This window comes from Raphanus sativus, chromosome 8 (genome assembly GCF_000801105.2).
Source record: "Raphanus sativus cultivar WK10039 chromosome 8, ASM80110v3, whole genome shotgun sequence".
In the NCBI taxonomy this organism is placed as follows: domain Eukaryota; kingdom Viridiplantae; phylum Streptophyta; class Magnoliopsida; order Brassicales; family Brassicaceae; genus Raphanus; species Raphanus sativus.
The window spans coordinates 20,587,677-20,596,712 of NC_079518.1; the positions used below are offsets into that span (position 1 = coordinate 20,587,677).

The following is a 9,036-nucleotide window of genomic DNA, read 5'->3' on the forward strand; positions in this document are numbered from 1 at the left end:
ATTTAGCATAGACTTTGTTACTTTTGCTAATTTTTCTATTCTTTTGTTTTACAACACAAAGGATGGAGAATACAGATGTCGGCCAAGCATCGATCGACACGGAACATTGTCAATCGAGCGACGCAGATACAGAAGAATCGATCTTTCATCCGGAACGTTAATCGATCGATACCACCCAGCCAGAAGCAGGTAAGTACCCTCTTACCGATGCTAATAATGAGAAAGTAGTCCAAACTGAACCAATAGGTCAATCAAGCAACACTTCTAGCCAAACTAATGAAAAACAGGGGACTGAAATCCCTGTTAAGTCAAACTCTACCTTGAACGTAGGTAAACAAATTAAATTGCCCTTGCAAGACTACTTAAACCCCGATAGGACCTATTCCAATAGGTCCGCTATCAGAATACTTGACGATGTCACCTCGAAAACCAAGTTTAATGTTGATTATTATAATATGATGCGTCGAAACCCTTTTAAAGGATCTTCTCTAGAACATCCACAAGACCACATCGAGGGTCTAGAGGAATTAATTCCAGGCGAGTATATTCGTTGCAGACTTTTTCCATTTTCATTAGAAGGGGGAGCCTTAAGATGGCTAAACTGTCTACCAAGAGGATCCCTGACTAGCTGGAAAGAGATTAGAAATGCTTTCCTTAAGCAATTCTTCGACGATACTCGTTATTGGGAAGTGAGGAGGCGAATCTCTACCTTCCGTCAAGATCCTCAGGAATCATTCAAAAATGCATGGGGAAGATTCAAGAGTTACGAACTCGAATGCCCCCACCATGGTTATCCAGAACCACAATTTCTTAAGATCTTTTACAAAGGTGTTATTCTGAGCTATAAGACAACGCTTGATACAGCAAGCGAAGGGAATTTCGTTACTAGAAATCCTATGGAAGCAAGACGCCTAATCGAAAACATGGCAACAGGAAGATCTTATGAAGAGATGAATGAAGAAAAAGAAAAAGAAAAAGCTATAATCTCAATAGAAAATACTGAGTTAGCCGAGATTAAAAATTCTATAAATTCGCTTCATTCCCTTCTAACAGATCGAAACCCACCTAACCTGTGTCAGTACTACAATAAAACTCCTCCTATATCAGACGATGAGCTCGACTTTATAGAAGAATTAGATGATACTGATCCTCATTCTGTGTTTAACGTCGACAGCTTTACACGAGACTATGAAATCTGTATACAGTCTCGTACTGGAAGAGAAAAGTACAATCTAAAACAGGCTCTTACAGGAAACCGTAAATGAAATCTGAATTCAACGGGAAAGTAAATAGTGTTTACGGTGAGCTAAATCAGAAGATGGATTCTCTAATTGAACACCTACGGGGAATGGAAGTCAAAATTGCTAACCTTGCGACTACTCTAAAAAGAGAGACAGGTCGTCTTCCTGGAAGGACCGATGCTAACCCTGGAGCAAAACGCCAGGCATATGCTGTGATGTTACGAAGCGGAAAACACCTTGAAACGAATCCCAGAGAAGATGCCAGCAATAAAAAAATTCATCGATAACGCGGGAAAAAGCAATTCCAACCCCATAGAACTTCTCGACAATGACTCCGACTCAGGAACATCAGAACAAAGGAAAAACTCTTCAAATAAAAAGAATCAGGGGAAAACTATAGATTTAGACAAAGAGAATCCTGATGCCGAAGTCGAAATCGACCATCTGGATGAACCAAATGTCGATCGATCCTCTGGGAAGGAAAACGATCGACCGTCTAGCGGCACAAGCAATAGCAATACACAATCTACCGGGACTGAACGAGTTTATAGAACTCCTCCCCCATTTCCTCCAAACAAACCACAAACTAAGAAAGCATTGGAACATGCAATCTGCAAAAAGGCTTTCGACAAAATCACTCTCGAGATGTCCCTCAGTGACGCTCTTAAGATAGCCCCCTCGGTGAAAAAGTACGTAAAAGATATGATATCCTCGAGTGGAGAACAATGCGTCATGCTGGTGTCAGAGGAAGTAAGTGCGATGATACAAGGAGAAAACTTCAATCAAAAGGTCTGACCCTGGTAGTTTTGTCCTAGATTGTAAGATACAAAACAACGTTTTTCTCGATCTCTATGTGATCTTGGTTCTAGTGTAAACCTCATGCCATACTCTGTGGCAGTTTCACTAGGATATTATAAATTCGTTCCAACGCCTATTACGCTAGTCTTAGCTGATCGTTCTACTAGGGTACCTGAGGGAATCCTCGTAGATGTACCAGTCAAAAATTGATGATTGCTTCATACCAGCAGATTTTGTTGTACTCAAGTATAAACAATTGCCGCAAGACCCCCTTATATTAGGTCGGCCCTTTTTGGCTACAGCAGGAGCAATAGTAGATTGTAAAGGAGGAAAGATTAACTTAAATGTCGGAGATATATCAATGAACTTCGACATGGAAAAACTAGTAAAATGTCCTCTGATAGACGATCACGCTTTTTACACAGAAGAAGTTTCTGAGCTGGAGAAAGAATACCTTATGGATATATGTGCTACCAATTCATCAGAAGACACATTCACTCCTGATGAACAAGAAATTCTGAACGTAGATAACAGAACAGAAGATTATGCGAACCTTATGGACGCAAGTATCAGAGATGCAAATGAAGAAAAAGATGATTCTGAAATCATTACGGATCAATTCCTTAGGGAAACTATTGATCGTTCATTTTCTTCATCGACCAAATGGACTAAAGAAAAAGCGCCCAAGGTGGAACTGAAACCACTTCCAGCTGACCTGAAATATGCATTCCTTTGCGATAAATCATACCCTGTCATTGTTAACGCTAATCTCACGAATGGAGAGCTTGCGCTTCTTTTAAACAAGCTGCGTAAGTATCGGAGAGCGATCGGGTATTCTCTCGATGATATTCCCGGAATAGCTCCTGATCTTGCATGCACCGCATCCACCTCGAAGAAGATGCAAAAACATCTATAGAACAGCAAAGGAGACTCAACCCAAAACTAAAAGAGGTAGTGAAAAAGGAAATAATTAAACTTCTGGATGCTGGAGTTATATATCCTATCTCAGATAGTAAATGGGTAAGCCATGTGCATGTTGTACCAAAGAAAGGTGGGATCACAGTGGTTAAAAACGATAAAGATGAACTTATCCCCACACGCACTGTCACTGGACACCGAATGTGTATTGATTACAGGAAACTGAATGCTGCTACTAGAAAAGACCATTTTTCCTTACCTTTCATCGATCAAATGTTGGAAAGACTGGCCAACCATAAATATTATTGTTTTCTTGATGGATATTCGGGATTCTTCCAGATACCGATACATCCTGAAGATCAGGAAAAGACAACTTTTACTTGTCCTTACGGAACATTTGCATATCGCAGAATGCCATTTGGACTATGTGACGCACCAGCGACTTTCCAACGTTGCATGATGTCGATATTCACAGACATGATCGAGGATTTCATGGAGGTCTTTATGGACGATTTTTCGATTTACGGATCAAATTTAAGGATTGCCTGGACAACTTGTGCAAGGTATTGGAAAGATGCGAAGAAAAGAATCTTGTCCTCAACTGGGAAAAATGCTATTTCATGGTAAACGATGGTATAGTCCTTGGACATAAAGTCTCCGCAGCTGGAATAGAAGTAGACAGAGCTAAAATTGAAGTAATGACTGGTCTACCGGCACCCACAAACGTTAGAGACAAAAGGAGTTTCCTCAGACATGCCGGATTTTACAGACGATTTATACAAGATTTCAGTAAAATTGCTAGACCTCTGAATTATCTTTTGTGCAAAGAAGTTAAATTCGATTTTACACCAGAATGCAAGGAAGCTTTCGAAGCACTAAATAAATCTCTTATAACTGCCCAGTCGTACAACCCCCGGATTGGAATCTCCCTTTCGAGATTATGTGCGATGCGAGTGATTTCGCAGTTGGAGCGGTTCTAGGACAACGAAAAGATAAGAAGCTGCACGCTATATACTATGCGAGTCGCACACTCGACGAAGCGCAACGGAATTACTCTACCACAGAAAAAGAGTTACTAGCAGTGGTTTATGCTTTCGAAAAATTCCGCCAATACTTATTTGGAGCACATGTTATAGTCCACACTAATCATGCTGCCATCAAATATTTAATGCAGAAGAAAGATGCTAAACCAAGACTAATAAGATGGATCTTACTACTCCAAGAGTTCGATATCGAGATCAAAGATAAAAGAGGAGTAGACACAACGGTGTCGCTGATCATCTTTCAGGATTCGAATTGAGGAAAAAGTTCCTATAGACGATTTCTTTCCTACAGAGAATATAGCTCTTTTGGACACATCATTCATAGGTCACATATCGCTCATATCTGACGGATTGCTGGACGAATCGAACGGCAAATTGACAACTGACACTACTGATGCAAGATCAATCATATCCATCAGCGACAGAACATCAACAGAACTTATTGACATACCAGTTAAGGTTGCTTGTAATGCTTTGAATCGTAACATATCTGATGTCTCTCTACAAGAAGCAAACGCGATTGGACGGAACATCAAAGATCGCCCTTGGTATGCCGATATAGTCAACTATTTAGCCGCTGATTTTGAACCAGAAAATTTAAAAGGTTATGAAAGAAAGAAATTCTTTCGTGAAGTTCAGAGATACCATTGGGATGAGCCCTATCTCTACAAGCATTGTTCTGATGCATATATAGAAGATGCGTCTCTGAAGCTGAAATTCCGAACATTATTTACCAATGTCACAGCTCTGATTACGCAAGACATTTCGCCACTTTTAAAACAGTTTCCAAAATTCTCCAAGCAGGAGATTTGGTGGCCAACAACATTTCGCGATGTTCATGCTCATATAGCACAATGCGACAGATGTCAGCGGAGAGGAAAAATAAGCAAGAGACATGAGATGGAACAAAAATTTATCTTGGAAGTAGAAGTTTTCGACTGTTGGGGGAATAGATTTTATGGTCCTTTCCCATCTTCTTACGGCAACAAATATATCCTGGTCGCTGTAGACTACGTCTCAAAATGGGTTGAGGCAGTTGCTTCCCCAACGAATGATGCATCTGTAGTTATCAAACTTTCTCAAGAGCATTATCTTCCCAAGATTTGGAGTTCCCAGAATAGTCATTAGTGACGGTGGGTCACACTTCATCAACAAGGTTTTTCGACCGATTGCTTGAGAAGAATGGTGTCCACCATCGAGTAGCTACACCCTATCACCCACAAACCAGTGGACAAGTGGAAGTTTCGAACCGACAAATCAAAGGAAATCTTGGAGAAGACTGTCCGAATAGACAGGAAAGATTGGTCTCGCAAACTAGACAATGCCTTATGGGCATATCGGACCGCCTATAAAACACCACTGGGAACGACACCCTTTCACTTTGCTGTACGGAAAATCATGCCATTTACTAGTTGAACTGGAGCACAAGGCAGCCTGGGCAACCAAATTATTAAATTTTGATATTAAGCCAGCTGTCGAGAGACGACTAATTCAGCTCAACGAGCTCGATGAAATACGACATTTGGCATATGAAAATTCGAAGCTATATAAGGAACGAACAAAAGCTTATCACGATAAGAAAATCATATCTAGACACTTTGAACCGAATGATCAAGTTCTCCTATATAACTCCAGATTAAACCTTTTCCCTGGAAAACTAAAATCTCGTTGGTTAGGACCTTTTACAATCAAGGAAGTAAAACCTTCCGGAGCACTAACGATCGTTAGTGAAGAAGGCGACGAGTTCACAGTAAACGGGCAGCGAGTAAAACATTATTGGGCCAAACCACCAGGTATAAAGCCCCTTCCGCTGCTACCCACCCGATGATAACTAAAAACAGTTATCCTAAGTCAAGCTAAAGACTTTAAACTAAGCGCTGAATGGGAGGCAACCCATTTTTCTTTTTATTTTTAATTCATTTTTCATTTAATTTTTATCCTTATTTTTAATTTTTTTCTCATTTTAATTTTTATTTATATTCATATTTATTTTTACTTAATTCATTTAGTTAAATTTTAATCCCTAGTTAGTACCATTTTTATTATTTTCAAAGCATTCACTTTCACATATGCATAAAAATTGATCGATATCAACAAGGTTGTATCGATCGACACGGGGATGTCGAGGCAACTTCTCATTTAACTCGACATCCGCCCTCTTCTTTCCTTATTTCGCAAACCCTAGCCGAATCCTAAAACTCCCTTTTCTCTCTCGATTCTTGACGATTTCCGTTGAATCTTTGCCCAAAACCACTCGATTTCAAGCCCTCCATCTGTTTTCATTCGCATTTCTCTCATTATCCAAGGTATTGGTCTCGAAATTCTCTTTGGATTGAAACCCTAAGGTTTGGGTTTTGAATTGAGAAAATCGGGTCGATTTGGTGCAATTCTAGGGCGTTTTAGATGTTAAAACCGGTTATCTAGGTGCTAGGATAGTTTGTTATGCTCCAATCCTCTCTTTCGATTCGTTTTCGTATGAACTGTTGAAATTGCAGGTTTTGCGAGTCGCTATCGATCGACACAGACTTTGTCCTGTCGGTCGATTCCCGATTCTCTGACGAACACTGATTTGATCAATCGATCGACACACACGAGTGTGCATCGGTCGATATTACTCTCTTTCGCGAACCAATGCTAACTTACTCATTTTACTTTTCTTTCAGATGAGCACAGATTCGGACACTGAGAGAGAGAGGAGGACGAAGAGGAGGAGTGATCCCGCTGGCCCATCAAACCGCCACAACCTCGAGTCCCGAGGGACGACGAGGCCTCCATGGCCACATGTGGATAAGACCCCCATCACTTACAGGGAGGGTCACGACTTCTCGGATCCAAGGGCAGTCATCTCCAGCAGAGAGTGTCTCGATAGAGAGTTCACAGAGCAGTGGGACGACTACGACAGCCTGCACTACAACGCCTGGATCGATGTCGACATCGAGCCTACACGCTTCATTGACCCGGAGGTCACACAGAAGATGCGGATCCAGGATGATCTATACGCGATGATTTCTCAGCTCGGGTTGGGCACCATAGCCCGCACGCCTACGACCTCCACGTTCCGTTGGTGCGCCAGTTCATGGCCTCTGTCCGTCTCACCTACCGCCATGACGGTCCTAAAGTCGCGGGCGACGGCGTTCTCTCTTTCTTTGCTCGAGGGAAGAGATACTCGATCACCATCCCCCAGCTCTGCAGCATTTTCGGTTTTGAGGAGGATGCGACATCTTGCAGGTTCTCGCCTCTCCCTGGTGCAAGCGACTTCTGGAAGATCATAGGCACATGCAGTTGGGCGGCTCAGCGACTCAGTCTGACGTTCGTCACCCGACTCTATGCTACTTCCTACGGGCTATTGCCAACACTCTGTTGTGCAAGATGGAGCCAACAAGGTGCGCCTACATGATCTCTCACTGCCTTTCCAGCAGTGAACGGCCTGGTCGATCTCTCTCACCTCGACACTGCGGGACTGGTAGTCCCCAACCTTGGAGCTCTCTTCGCCGAGCATCTGATCTCACTGAAGAAGAAACCCTTCTCGGGTTCGGGTAGGAAGAAGGAGAGTGTGGGTAGTCTTCTCACACCGATCTTTGAGTTCTGTGGTGTCCGTTTGGACAGGAGTACCGCGGACCGTCGCTCATTCTTCATGGACGAGCAGCATCTGATGAACTGCGGCTGGCTCAAGGAGCGCCTTCTCTGGTTTTTCAGGATTGACCGCCGTTTCCTATGTTTCAGCTCCACATGCATCACTCACTGACTTCGACCATCAGGTCGACAGGATCCGGTTCAGGCCCGACGACGAGTTCCTATTGGATTTCACCACCGAGTCTCGCCAGGAACCGATGGAGCGTGGTGTTGGAAGATTGCAGGCAGCACCCGCAGCTCCCCTTCCTGACTTCCCGGACATACCAGACGTCCCGATGCCTGAGGCAGACTTTCAGAGGACGGTCATGAGTGCTCTGCGAGCCATCTGGGCTAGAGTCACGCGACCACCATGTGTGAGCAGGAGGAGTGTCAGAGCAACAGACCCAGGACCATCTCACCAGTACCAGCAGGAGGAGGACGAGGAGGACACCGACTATCCTTCTTACTTTTTCTCTTTCTCTTTCAGACTTTTTATTTTTATGCTTATGTTTCGTATTTGTAGGATTTATTTCTTAAACTATACTCTATGTTTTATGCTTTAGCACTATTTCGTATGTTTAATTTTCTTTGTGTTTGGACTGACAACAGAGCTAACTTGAGTGTCAAGCTAGACGAGTGAGTGAGTCCCGTGCTAACACATTATCACACATTCTGTCTGATACTGTCGATCGATACCGTCTTATGGTACATCGATCGACAGGAAAGACAGAAAGGTACGACACTTTGCTTCATTATCTCCACTTCTAACTTTTTTATTTATATATTCCCTCTTATTATTACACCGAGACGGTGTAATTTAAGTCTGGGGGAGAGTTTACTAACATTTATCAATTATCATCTATTTTCCAAAAATTAAAATCATTTTTCGAGTCAAAAAGAAATATATATATATATATATATATTATATATATATTTATTAATTGATTTTCTAAACCACTCTTTAGCGTTACTCTAGACTTATTTACCCGTGATAGCACTAGATGATACCAAAGTGGATCAACCTGTCAGTTAGCCACACTTGCCCAGATTGTCTAAAGGAACCGAATCTAGCCTCCACCTAATACTGACTAGTTTAGCTTTGTCTGGGGCTTGGTATACATCGGATCGGAATCCTCCTACAAGACTGAAAAGGTACAAGTCTGTGCAATTCTAGTCTCCTTCTTCTCTCTTCGGCATCTCAAGATCTAAGTTTATAAAAAAAAGATTGAAATGATTTCTTGAGAGGCAGAGGTGTAGGAGTGATTCTGCAACCCCGTATTCTAAATCTCAAGAATGATCACACATTGTGGAAACGAGGGGTAGGAGTGATTCCTGCGACCCATTATTCGCTTACAACTTTGCCAAAAATGTATGAGTTACAATGCAAATGTCAATTAAATGGACTAGATGCCTATGTGGCATCG

The 9,036-nt window shown here is 42.2% G+C and overlaps 1 non-coding gene across 1 annotated transcript; it reads right to left on the minus strand.

The window, feature by feature from the left end:
* Positions 1–686: 686 nt before the first annotated feature.
* On the minus strand, positions 687–793 carry LOC130499360 (small nucleolar RNA R71). The gene has a single exon (XR_008938238.1). It is a non-coding gene; the product is annotated as a small nucleolar RNA R71 (small nucleolar RNA).
* Positions 794–9,036: the final 8,243 nt, after the last annotated feature.